Source organism: Piliocolobus tephrosceles, chromosome 4, assembly GCF_002776525.5.
Source record: "Piliocolobus tephrosceles isolate RC106 chromosome 4, ASM277652v3, whole genome shotgun sequence".
NCBI classification, from domain to species: Eukaryota; Metazoa; Chordata; class Mammalia; order Primates; family Cercopithecidae; genus Piliocolobus; species Piliocolobus tephrosceles.
In genome coordinates, this window is record NC_045437.1 from 121,573,382 (window position 1) to 121,587,439 (window position 14,058).

General features: G+C 43.0%; 1 protein-coding gene across 5 annotated transcripts in view; it reads left to right on the top strand.

The window, feature by feature from the left end:
* SLIT3 (slit guidance ligand 3) overlaps window positions 1–14,058 on the top strand; it is a 630,484-nt gene that overhangs the window by 382,885 nt on the left and 233,541 nt on the right. The window lies entirely within an intron of this gene.

Consider the following 14,058-nt stretch of genomic DNA (forward strand, 5'->3'; position numbering starts at 1 on the left):
TTAAATTGTTTCTAGTACTGCTAATACAATGCTGCAACAAACTTCATTATGTTTGTATATATCCTATGTATCTTTTTTTTTTTTTTCTGAGACGGAGTCTCTCTGTGTCACCCAGGCTGGAATTCTGTGGTGTGATCTCAGCTCACTGCAATCTCCTCCTCCCGGGTTCACGCCATTCTCCTGCCTCAGCCCCCCGAGTAGCTGGCACTACAGGCACCTGCCACCTCGCCCTACTAATTTTTTGTATTTTTAGTAGAGACGGGGTTTCACCCTGTTAGCCAGGATGGTCTTGATCTCCTGACCTCATAATCTGCCTGCCTCAAAGTATCCTATGTATCTTTTGCGCATTACTACTAGTATATCTATAGGATAAAATCTCCAGAAGTGGAATGTCTGGGGCAAAGGGCATTAATGTTTTATGTATGAATAGGTATTGCTAAGTGGTTATGTACGGTGAGGATTTTTTGACTTTGAAGAAGGATGTTGATATGTCTGCAGAAGTTTTTAAGAAAAAGTGAAACAGGCATAAATTAAATCCAGAGTTCTTTGAGCTAGACAAAAAGTAGAATTTTATTATCCTTGTATAACCTTGAATGTGTCACCGCAGCTGTAATGTCTCCTTTCCTGAAGAACTTTAAGAAGAGCAATCTCTTATCCAGGCCCCACAAAGGCTCTACTGTCACATTGATGCTTAGGGAGGCCATAGCCACATGTCTGTTTATGGATCCAAACCACTAAGAGCTGAATTCTTCCACCTGAGTATAATTAATGGCAAGTGCAAGGAAGTTGTCAGAAACACAAATCGGGTTCACAAACCTCTTATAAAATACCTTCTCAAACCCTCACCGTAGTGCAGCCGTTGACAACCAGGCTGGGGCCCTCGGTGACAACTGATATACCAACTTCCCTTATCAAAGTATTACTAGCCCCAGGGACCCTTTAAATTTCATTTTCTTTTTCTTTTGCCCAAGTCAGAACATCAGGCAGAAATGCATATATATGTGAGATGAATGCAGTGCGCAGTTGAAATTTCTCCTGCTATGAGTCTCTCCACACCTTGAATTTTGGACTCTCAAGCCGTTTTTAAATGCAGCTTCATTTTTCTTCCCTGTCATTACCTGATTTCATCTGAAAATCTCAGCATGTGGTTCTCTTTTCCCTTAATTCATTAGATTTGGCATTGCTGTTTATTATATCAACTTGACATCTGTCTAATATAACATCTCTGAAGCACCAGGATGTTGGGGAAAAAAAAGCGGGGAGAGGAGGATTTAACTCTTCAGGGCTAACTGAAGACTGTTTAAATTTATAGAGGTGACTTTAGCCCTTTGTAGATCTTCCTCTAGATAGAAATATATTTGTAATCAAAATGATAATCCATACTCCCTCTTTCTTCTGCTGAGATGAAGGGAGAGAGACTTGGGGGAAGGCCGAGCTATTTATTCACAGATTGTTTTAAGTCAGAGTTGGTCTGTCCTGGGAGAGAAGATTGTATTAGCTTGATAAAGCTAACGTTTTCAGCCTGGGGAAAAAAGAATCACACAATACTGCTGCGAAGATTTCCTTGGCTTCTCCAAAGAGGAATTAGATTTTAACGTGCCAAAACCTTCCCAATTGGAGGGTATGCTTCTAGAGATAATATGGACATAAAAGCAGTACTGGATTTATGTTTTTTGATGGGAAATAGGAAACATTACAACAGACTCCAGGTTTTAGAGACAAGGCTGACAGGGAACCCCAGAAACAGGGGGAAGGGCTGTGGCCATCCTTCTTTAATACACAGTCTTGTAAAAAATTGTCATTACTGTCTGCATCAAGATGTGTCTTGTTTGGAGTACTGGTTGGAATTCCTCAGCATGGAATATCAATAAAAACAAGGACTTTGACTGAGATTTATGTCAGGGGACCAGTTCTTTCTGTGTCCGTAGTGCCACACACAGATTCAGAGGTAGGCAAGGGCACAAACTGGGGCTGAGACACAATGCCCAGGACCAGAGCAGAGCAGGAAGGGTTCAGAGCAGTTAAAATCCAACTCGTAAGTCTCAAGGTATAATAAGACTAGGACTTGGCTAGGAATTGCTGTTGATTCTGGTCTGGGAACCAAAGCTCACCTTACACTTGACCTTAGGTAGGGTATTGACTTGAGATTCTTTTCAAGTCTCTCAGACTCTCAACCTGATGATTATTATGCAATGATGTTGGGTCGCTGTCTGTTCCTAGTTACTCATCATCCTACTAGAGGGATAGAAAAACTCCTATTTAGCGATCCCTTCATTTATTTCCATCTCCTTTGTACCTCTGAAGCTGAACATATTAGTCATGTTGTATGACAAGGAATTCCCAGCTGTTCAAAAGGAGAGAGGGAGAAATGACAGGGAGAGACGCCGCTATCAATAAAACAAAGCACCGTGGGTGAGGTGTGCAGCATTTTGGTGTTGTCAGCAATCTAGCCAGCCCCGAGTCAATCTACCTGTATGAGGCTTCCCCAGTGGAGCTGGAAGAAAAGTTGCCTGGAGAAAGAAGGAAAAAAAAGAAGATTCTCCTTAAGACTGAGAAATACATTATTTTTTAAATTGGCAGTCCTTTTTGATGAGTTAAGTGGAAGCAAGTTGTGATCTAAATCAATGGAATTGATAATGTTTTTATCTTGAAAGGTTAACTGTATTTTTGACACTCTCCTAACTCCCAAGCAACTTGGCTTTTAAGAAAAAAGAAATAATCCTCTGGGCAAGGAGCCTGGGATATACTTAATTTAGGGCTGATGTTTATGACTGGTCATTGACCTTGAAATTCCATTAGCGCTAATGAAGGACAGTGCTGGATGCATCCTGGCTGAGTCCAGTAAGTGACGTGCTTGGCGCCTGCAGGGCCCCGCCCCTCTGTCTCCGCACTTGGCTGGGACCTGTCTTCCCTGGGTCCTGATGCCTTAGCAGCAGCTCTGTCTTGCAGAGCGAAGCGCCTCCCATAGCTGCAGGTTCTCCCAGGCCTTCCCTCCAGAGGAGAGGAGAGAGCTCTGTTGGAGTAAGAGTGTGGTGCTTGCTCTGTGTGTGTCTCCCTTCCTACAGCAATGACATTCAGAGGCAGAATATGCAGCTGGCATTCTAAAATTTTCCATCTAAAAAGAGCCTTAGAGATCACTCAAATGTGGGCTCCACATATGCCCATCACTTAGATTTAACAATTATAAATATTTTGCTATTTGCGTGGTGGTGGTGATTTTGCCATTTTAAATTATAGACATTGTCACACTTTATTAAATATTTCAGTATGCCCCACCAAAAAGTAAAAATATGTCCTATGTAACAAACCTGCACGCTGTGTACATACACCCTAGAACTTAAAGCATAATTAAAAAAAGAAAACCGTAACACTATTATCATACCTAAAAAAAGGAATATTAATTCCTGAGTGTCATCCCATATGCAGTCCGTATTACAAGTCCCTCAATTGTCCTAAAAATGTTTTCCAACAATTGGTTTGTTTAAACTACAATCTATACACAGTTCACACATGACATTTACTTGTTAGGCCTCCTTTTGTCCAAAACAACGCAGTTCCATACAGCAGCCTCTGGACACATGGAGCTGATGAGTACTTAAAATATGACCAGTCCAAATTAAGGTGTGCTGTAAGTATAAAATGCAAACTGGATTTCCAAAACGGTATTCAAAAAAAATGCGTAATATCTCATTAACAATCTTAAATTGATTATATGTTGAAATTATATTTTGGATATGTTTGCATAATAAAACATTAAATATATTTAAAGTTATAGCTTGTATGTAAAATGCTGTTTTATAACAACTATTAATGTATTGGGATGGAAAAGCTTTACAATAGAGGGACTGGTAAACCTGAAAAGTAGAGCCGAGTCTAAAGAGATAAGTCCAGAGATCTCGGCTCAAAGGACGGTGAGCTTCAATCCCTTAGAACGTGCTCAAACCCAGACCAGAAACCCAGGTTTGCTGCCAGGAGGAGCTGAGTTTGGAGATTAGTGGAGAGGAAAGCAGGAGGTATCGTTTTGTTCTTTGTGTCTCTTTCTTCTTATAATGCCTAAATAAATCTTCAGGCTCTATTCTCAAAACTCTAGGCCAGGGATTACCACTCAAATGTCTTCAAGTAAAGTAATTCAGTGAAGTGGGCAGGCATAATAAAATTATTTCTCTACGATAAGAAAAACAACAATGCAAGCTCAATGATAAATGGCGGTGGACACAGAGGCCTTAGTGTTAGGAGGCAACAGGGACTCCTGTGGGCGGTGCTGAACTGGAATTAAGAATTGCCTGTACCTTCTACAGAGAGCGGCTGCCACTAAGCTTTGCGCCATGGAGGAGAGGACCTAAATTGATGGATATCTGGAGTTTGCAAAAGAAACCAAAAATCCAGATAGATGTTTATGTGAATTTCCTGATTATAAAATGTTGACTTGTATTTTTTTTTTTTTTTTTTTTTTTAGAATTTGCAAGCCAAATTAAACACCAGTTTCCAACACATGCTGTAAGCAAAGGAGGAATCCATAAAAAGTAGTACTATGCCCAAAATATCAGCCCTATGTGTGAGAGCAGCTCAGGGGTATCCCTTGCTGTCCTGGCTGCTGTTTGTTCACATATGCATGCAGGCGTGATAGATCTGTGACCAGAGGACACATGCCTATGCGAATGACATGGGTCCGCATAGACAAGCCTTTGAGTTGTTCTATTTGGCAAAAATACAAGAAGCCTGGTGGGCACCTAGTGGTTTTCATGTCACCTTCACAGCTATAAGGGAGGTCACACATCCAAGTAGGGGATAGGTAGGCATTATGAGCATTTTTCAGGACCCTCTTACAATGGACTTGTAAGGTGTGTGTCTCTCCGTGAGAAACGTCTGTCATTCCTCCTCGGGTCTTACCATGGGAAGCATTTTTAGTTGAAGCAGGAATTGAACACCTTCACCATTTGTAATATATGGTATAGGGTAATGAAGGTTGCAGTGAACTTTATTATCTAGTCTACTTTTCATGTGATTTCAGGATAAAGAAGTTCTGTACTGAACCCTGCTTGCTGGTCTTCAGAATTGCTTTTAAGTGTAGGTCTTTGCCTTGTTTCCTTGCAGTTTGTTACCCTGATTAAAGGTGTTCCAAAGTCCCTTGTCTTAAAAGCAGGGAGAAGTCCCTGGAGCCACCTCAGGAACAATCAATCCAGAGCACTGTGTCCCTTCTCAGTTTAGCAGTGCAGTCCACGAAAGGTCTGGGAATTGGAGACACTGTTAATTCAGGCTCTTCAGTGTCTCCCGTCCTCCTCCACCGCTCATCCGTCTTGACATCACAATTCATTCCCACAGGGTGACATCATCTCTGCTGGAAACCTGCCCTTACTCTTCTGCAGACCAAACCGTGGACTGCATGGCATTCAGACAGATTAGGAAAGGGCAAGGGTATGAGAAGGTCAGGATGACCCAGGTGACTGGTCTACCACTGCTAAGCATCTGCCGTAGTCACGGTCCCTTCCAGAATGTTTGCAAGGAATGTAATGCAACCATTTAAAAAGACGAGTATTCAAAATGCAACAGCATGGAAAATGCTTACTGCAGTATGGAATTATATTTTAATCTATTGGAAAATAGGCATTACATTCAAATGATTCAAAATTCAGAAGATATAAAAGGGTATAAAATGAAAGTCTCCTTGCCTTTCCTGTGCACAGCCACCCAGTTTGTGATGTTTGGTGAAACAAGAATATGAAATGAAACCCCCCACCTCTCTCTCTCTGTCTGTCTGTCTGTCTGTCTCTCTCTCTATATATATATATACACACACACACACACACACACACACACAGATATATGTATACATATGTGTGTGTGTGTAATGAAACCTCATTCTCTATACACACACACACACACACACACACACACATATGTATGTATAAACACACGATTTATCCATAGAAGAAAGACTGAAAGAAATAAGCAAAATGTTTACAGTGGTTATTTTGAATAGAAAAACTACAGGTAATTGCTTCTACCTTCCTGTGTTTTCCAAAATGTCCTTATGCTATATGTGTTTCTTTCAAGAAATAATAAATGCATTTCTTTATCATACATATAATACATAGTCATTGAAGTTACTGAAGCAAGATTGGACATGACTAGTCATCAAAAAGAGGAAAATAGAAGTCATTCATTTTATCACAAACCCAGAACTCATGACTGATGGCACTTAACATAGTCACACACTACCTTCCTGGCCTTTTCTTTGCAGATACATGATTATACTTTACTACATAAGAAAGAAAGGCCCTCTAACTGGGGAGGATCCAGGTACATTTGTACCCAATCAACCAGCAACATGGAAGAGGAAAAAGGATAGACAGGAATTAGGCTCTTATGGTCTGCTTGTCAGTGTGAGGCCTTTATGACTGAGACTACCCCTCCATGCTGACCCAAAGCTATGGCTCTACACCGGCACAGGGCTTGGGAGGGCAGAAAGGCTGCCATCAGCCACATGGAGCACAGAGACTTAAAAGACTTGGTGAGAAAGTATAAAAAATCCCAGCTAGGCGTGGTGGCTCATGCCTGTAATCCCTGCATTTTGGGAGGCCAAGGTGAGTGGATTGCCTGAGCTCAGGAATTCAAGACCAGCCTAGGCAACACAGTGAAACTCCATCTCCACTAAAATTCAAAAAATTAGCCGGGCATGGTGGCGGGCACCTGTAGTCCCAGCTACTCGAGAGGCTGAGGCAGGAGAATCGCTTGAACCTGGGAGGCGGAGGTTGCAGTGACCCGAGATCATGCCACTGCACTCCAGCCTGGGCGACAGAGCAAGACTCCATCTCAAATAAATAAATTAATTAAATAAATAAAAAATCCCTACCTTGCTCCCATGGGCAAGGGGCACTTCAAAAATACAATCACTCCCTGAATTTCAACTTTCCAACACACACAACCTATAAATACTTTATTATTAAAATGATTTAAAATACAGAAATATCTAGAGTTGCAAAGTACATGTTTTTGGCCAGAAATTTTCCTTTTCCTCTATTTCAGAATAAAATAATATAGAAGATTCTCACTAAACCCTCTTCTCCCAAGGCCACTTATCCATGAAGAGGTAACCGCTGTGATAGTCTGGGATCTCAGCAGACCTTTTCTGATGCACTTGCGTTCAAATTTATAGTCATGCACAAACACATAATGGATGCGTGTTTTGGTTTTTTTTTTTTTAATTAAACTCTCTGGTTTTTCATTCTCTGAGCACTAAATCTCACTTATTTTCAACTCTTTTCCAGAGCAATAATGTTTCCCATGTATGAATCACCAAATGCTAAATGTGCTTTTCTCAGCAAATGCAATTCATTTGAGAATAACTCCCAATAAATTGCCTGTGGTGTTCTTTTATCGCTAGAGACAATGGGCAACGCAAAGGTAAGGAAGGGTCGCGCCAAACCAGTCATTAGTTTTAATTTGGTCTGGCAGTTTCAATCCTTACTGTATTTTTAAGTATAATAGTGTAGTACGATATGTTCAGATTTTCTTTTCATTCTTCTTTCCTTTCTTGAACATTAAAATATTGGGTAAGATGGGGAGAGGAATGTGATCTTTTCCTTTTGAAAAAAAAAACACCACCTACCCTATTTTGCAGACTCCATGGAATGTGGGGTGGAAATTCGGGCTTGCTGATAATTAGGGTTCAGGGCTTGCTGTTTTTACAGCTCCAGCTGAGTCCTCAAATAGGCCTTCATATCTCTTTCGCTTTCACCTCCTTTAATGCTTTGCTTCCTAGCACTCCAGAATGATTGATAATATTAAACCAGGCAGATACTGTCTTCTTGTTTCCAAAGTCAAAAAGTCTAGACATCATCTCTGTGCCCACGTGTGCCTAAATCTGTCCTTCTTTCTAACTGGGTAATGGTGGAAAGGCAGGGCAGGCGTGCTAACCCAGGCTCCTCCAAGGAAACATCATGGTTCAGCAAGGGGTATACGAGTTTCTGGAGGCAGACACACATGTGGAATTCCAATGCCACTTTTCTGTGTGTCCTAGGGAAAGCTGCCTAGTACTTGAGCTATAGTGTCTACATATGTAAAACCAGAATAGCAGTACCTGCCTCTGATGTTTTGAAGTTGAAATGAGCACACAGTAGGTGTGTTCACCTCTCTGAGTCTGCGTACAGACCTGAACCTGACTCCTCATATTTTATAGTCACACATTACCTTCCTGGCCTTTTCTTTGCAGACACATAATCATACTTCACTACTGTTGAATGACTTGCCTTCTGATTGACAAAATATTAAGGACATCTTGATAATGAAAAAACAATTTTCAAAAGAAGAAGGCTGCACCAGCAAGCATACAGGTGTTGACAAAAATAAGAAAGAAAGGCCCTCTGACTGGGGAAGATCTAGGTACATTTGTACCCAATCAACCAGCAACATGGAGGAGAAAAAAGGATAGAAAGGGATTATGCTCTTATGGTGCTTCATGGGTGCACTCCTGTTGATGAGCAGGGCTTGGACATCCCCCCTTTTTTTTTTTTTTTTGGAGATGGAGTCTCACTCTGTCCCCAGGCTGCTGGACTGCAGTGGCGCGATCTCCGCTCACTGCAAACTCCGCCTCCCAGGTTCAAGCAATCCTCCTGTCTCAGCCTCCCAAGTAGCCGGGACTACAGGCGCACACTGCCATGCCCGGCTAATTTTTTTTTTTAATTTTTATTTTAGTAGAGATGGGGTTTCACTATGTTGCCCAGGCTGGTCTCGAACTCCTGAGCTCTGGCAATCCGCCTGCCTCGGCCTCTCAAAGTGCTAGGATTACAGGCTTGAGCCACACTCCCAGCCGGACATCCCCATCTTTGTAAAGAAGGCTGTGAGTTTGTAACATTGAGAAACCCCAGGAATGTCTAGAACTCCTGTGGCAGCCTGTGGCATCCTTGTGCTTCTGAAACTAGCACAAACTGCCCTCCCCCGGAGACCAGAGGCCTGATTCCTCTTGTTTGGGGTTTCTCTAATTGCACACACATGTCTATCAGAAACGTATGATCTTCATAGCAGTTCACCTTCCTGCCGTCATTCCTGTCCCCAGAGCTGGAATTAGCATTTTGCAGTGAAGTCTGGGAGTTTTTACTGTGTTCAGAAAGGGACATTGAAGACTATGCCAAAAGGCTTAGAAACATGCTAGCACGTGATAAGTAGTTAAGGATGAGTGAGGTATTATTATTATTATTTCTAAAACAAGATTTTCTTGATTAGCCACACAGAGGAGAGTCAGAAGCTTTGAAATTTTGTGACTGCCTCTCTGAGGGCAGCTGATTTACTGCTGTGAATACCCAAAGACTGACTATCAGGACTGGAGAAATTGTCTATTTGGGTATTTTTCCCCCATTGGAACCTTCTCACCAGTCTTCTACCAGAAGCAAACTTAGCAGAAAAGTCCAGGAGGGAAACGAAAGTTTATTTTTGAATCCAGAATGTGTGGTCCCCAAGTTGGTACGGTAGTCAGCAAGCGCAGGCGAACAAAATTTGGAGTCTTCATTGTCTCCCCTATTCGGCACATCTCTAAGCTTCTGGGAACGGAGGAGAGTGAGGAGGGCGGTTTACACAGGGACCACAGGGCCTCGGTTTCGGTTCCCACTTTGCCAAGGGCCTCAGTCAAGGTATTGACCTCGTGCCTCAGCCTCCGCAGTAGTAAATTGAAGGGGTTTGTAAAATCCAAAATACATCAAAGTGCTCTAAGCTATTGGGGTTCAACCAACTCAATTCCCCTGTCACCCCACAGAGTGTCCCCACTTGGATCAGAGAAGCTTCAATGTGATCATTTCTGTCCATCAAGGTTTAATGGAAATGCCCATATGACAAAGCAATTCTACGTTGGATTATTTAATAATAGTTCAGAAACCAGTGAACTAGGTACTGGGAGGGGCCACCATGATTCTCTGATCTTTCTGGATTGTAGAGGGGGATCATACTGGGGGGTCAGGGACAATAACAGGAGAAGAAAGGAACAAGATGGGCAGGGCCCTCCAGGAGGGCCAGAGACAGGCCTTTGTGTTCCAACCACGCATGCACAGCAGAAAGACCATTCCTGAAGACCCTGCTGCCCCCATTCTTCACTCCATGCCCCACAGGTGTCCTCTTTTTACCTGAGCAGGTAGAACAAAGAGCAGGCAAGTCGGGGGTCCTGCCCTGGCTTACTGTGACCTTGGCATCATGCCACAAAGCCTCAGCCCTCTGATCTAGAGAATGGGATCCCGCTCTCACCTCTAATGAAACACAGGTGCCGAGAGGTTTATAACTCATCAGAAAATGCCAAAATAAGTAAAGCCCTGACCGGGAAAACTGTACTGGAACAGGACTTTCAGCTTCCAGGGACAACAGGTTTGCACCCCCAGGAAGCCCAGCTGCTTGTGAATTCCTTGTCTTTTCGTCTCCAGCCTTGTGTGTAATGTGGAGACTCATGGCTTATCCCTCACTGCAGAGAACTAAACGAGGAAGAGGCATATGGCAAGAGAGTGCCAGTCTGTGGCTTTTTAAATGAAAATTTACATGTAAATATGAATTAGCTGAAATATCAGTTATTTTTTAATTGGCTCTGCAAATCAGCACAAGGAAAACCTGTGCCTGTTGGTCTGCTGATTGAGTGATGTTGGCTTACAGATTCTCATCAACAGTCAATGAAGAACTAAGCTCTCCCCTGCCGGAGACCCTTCCATGGTTCCTTCTTGTCCTCAGATCGTATCCAAATATGATCCCATCTGCCCATCACCTCCTGTCCTCCTAACCAGTCACTATTCCCATTCTCATTCACTCAGCCACTACCCCTACTCTCATTCAGTAGCCTCCCCTGCCCCATGCTAACCACACTCACCTTCATCTGCTTCTCAGATTCATGTATGTCATGTGCTCAACCCCCTCGGAATCCTGGTGCACTGTCCCCGCTGCCCAGCAAGCTGTACACCAGTGGGTTCTCAAACTTCGGTGCTCACGAGCATCATGTGGAGGGGTTATTTAAAGCACAGGCAGTTGTGCCCCAACCCCAGAGCCTCTGGTTTAGAACAGCTGAGATTAGATCTGGGTATTTCCATTTCTAACAAGTTCCCAGATGATACAAATGCTGCTGGGTTAGAGACAATACTTTGAGAACCGCTGCATCAGTCCCCCACTAACACACACGCTTCCTTTGCGTAATTCCTGCTCTTCCTTCACATCTCTGTTTCAGCTTTACTTCCTCTGACTGCTTCTCATGGATTGAGCTCTCCTATTATGCATATTCCCATCATACAAACATCTTGTACTTCTTTACAGCACATAACGAAAGTATAAACATTCATCTATACAGTTGTTTTCTTACATCTATCTTCCCTACAATTCTATACGTTTTATAAACAAACATCTCTAATGTTCCCCACCTATCCCTTTTGCCTGACGCCGTGCCTGACATACATTGTTCAACAAATGTTCGTTGATATTTGGATGAATGGACGGGTACATGGATCTAGAAAGACTCCATTTCAGGCCCGGCGTGGTGGCTCACACCTGTAATCCCAGCACTTTGGGAGGCCAAGGCAGGCAGATCACAAGGTCCAGAGATCAAGACCATCCTGGCCAAAATGGTGAAACCCCACCTCTACTAAAAATACAAAAATTAGCTGGGCGCAGTGGCAGGCGCCTGTAGTCCTAGCTGCTCAGGAGGCTGAGGCAGGAGAATCACTTGAACCCGGGAGGCAGAGGTTTCAGTGAGCTGAGATCGCGCCACTGCACTCCAGCCTGGGTGACAGCACGAGACTCCATCTCAAAGAATATCCATTTCAACTATGGGCAGAGCACTAGGAGGACTGTCCATTCAAATGTCACAGGGCATGTGGCAAAGAGGTAGCCAAGGAGAGAGGGCACCTGCCTAGTTAGCCAGATGAGCTGCTCCACCCAGGCCTCCCTCACGCCCTGCCCTCTTTATAGACAGCAGAGAGACACACAGGGAGGATCAGAGTGCTCCACACAGTCAGGACTGTGTTCTTGCTTTAGGCTATATGACTTTGGGCGAGTCCTTTTTCTTTTGGAGCCTCAATTTTCTCATCTGTAAACCAAGATGGTTGGACCTTTTAGCTCTAAAATTTGTTGAGAATTATGGTTTCTGAAAAAAAGATGCTTCCTTTTTAACAGGATCCAATAATAGTTGGGGTGTTGGTCCTCTTCCCTAATCATGGCCAGATGATGTCAGCAAAAGAAGTCAAACTGGCAGGACTGACTGGATTATTGGATTGAGGATGGAGATTGTTTTTATTACTATTATCTATATAAACCTATGGGGTAGAAGTGCAATTTTGTTTTGAGACGGAATCTCGCTCTGTTGTCCAGGCTGGAGTGCAGTGGTGCCATCTCGGCTCACTGCAAGCTCTGCCTCCTGGATTCACGTCATTCTCCCGCCTCAGCCTCCCGAGTAGCTGGGACTACAGGTGCCCACCACCATGCCCAGCTAATTTTGTTTTTGTATTTTTAGTAGAGACAGTGTTTCACCATGTTAGCCAGGATGCTCTCAATCTCCTGACCTCATGATCCGCCCGCCTCGGCCTCCCAAAGTTCTGGGATTACAGGCGTGAGCCACTGCACCTGACCTGCAAGTTTGTTACATGCATATATCACAGGGTGATGAAGTCAGGGTTTTTAGGATATCTGTCACCCCGGTAACGTACATTGTACCCATTAAGTAATTTCTCATCATCCAGCCGCCTTCCACCCCCTCACGCTTCTGAGGCTCCATTGTCATTCTACTAAACATGTGTACACATTGTTTAGCTTCTACTTATAAGTGAGAACCTGTGAAATTTGTCCAAGTCTGACTTATTTTACTTACAATAATGACCTCCAGTTCCATCCATGTTGCTGCAAAATACATGATTTCATTCTTCTTTATGACTGAATAGTATTCCATTGTGTATATATACCACATTTTCTTTATCCGATCATCCATTAATGGACACTTAGGTTGGATTACATATCTTTGCTATTGTGAATAGTGCTAAGATAAACATACAAGTGCAATTGTTTTTGTTTTGTTTTGTTTTGTTTTATTTGAGACAGGGTTTCACTCCCATCTCCCAGGCTGGAGTGCAATGGCACAATCTATGCTCACCGCAACTTCCGCCTCCCAGGCTCAAGTGATTCTCCTGCCTCCGCCTCTTGTGTAGCTGGGACTACAGGCACATACCACCACACCCAGCTAATTTTTGTATTTTTTGTAGAGATGAGTTTTCACCATGTTGCTGAGACTGGTCTCAAATTCCGAAGCTCAGGTGATCCGCCTACCTCAGCCTCCCAAAGTGCTGGGATTACAGGCATAAGCCACAGTACCTGGCCATAAGTGTCTTTTTATATAATAATTTCTTTTCTTTTGGGTAGATACCCAATAGTGGGATTGCTGGATCAAATGGGTAGTTCTAATGTAGTTCTTTGAGAAATCACCATACTGTTGTCTGTAGAGGTTGTACTAATTTACGTTCCTACCAACCATGTATAAGTTCTCCCTTATCTCCACATCCTTGCCAGCATCTGTTATTTTTTGACTTTTTAATATTAGCCATTCTAACTGGGGTATGATATCTCATTGTGGTTTTAATTTGCATTAGTGATGTTGAGCACTTTTTTGGTATATATTCTCGCCATTTGTATGCCTTCTTTTGCAAAATGTCTATTCACAGAGAATGAATATTCTCGTTTCTCTTTTCCCGGGGCCTCTGTGTGGAGCCACCATTCCTCAGGAACTGGGAAGGGGTTAGTGGTGAAAGGGTGAGAGACCACAGACACAGCCTCATAGGCCAGGGCCTCAGGGACATCACAGAGCACAGAAGTCCAAGGGGTGCTCACTTCCTGCTTCCTGTCATCTCACTTTGGAGCAATGTTCCATCCAATGGCCTGGCTAAGGTTTCGGAACTCAAGCATTTAACGAAGATTTGAAATATATTTGTGAAATATTGCATGAAGGCCTCAAAGAAATTTATACTCTTTTCTTTCTTTTTCTTTATTGCAATCATCACTGTCGATAATAACTCTGAACCTACATGGCAATGCTTATTTTCATTCTGTCTCTGATTT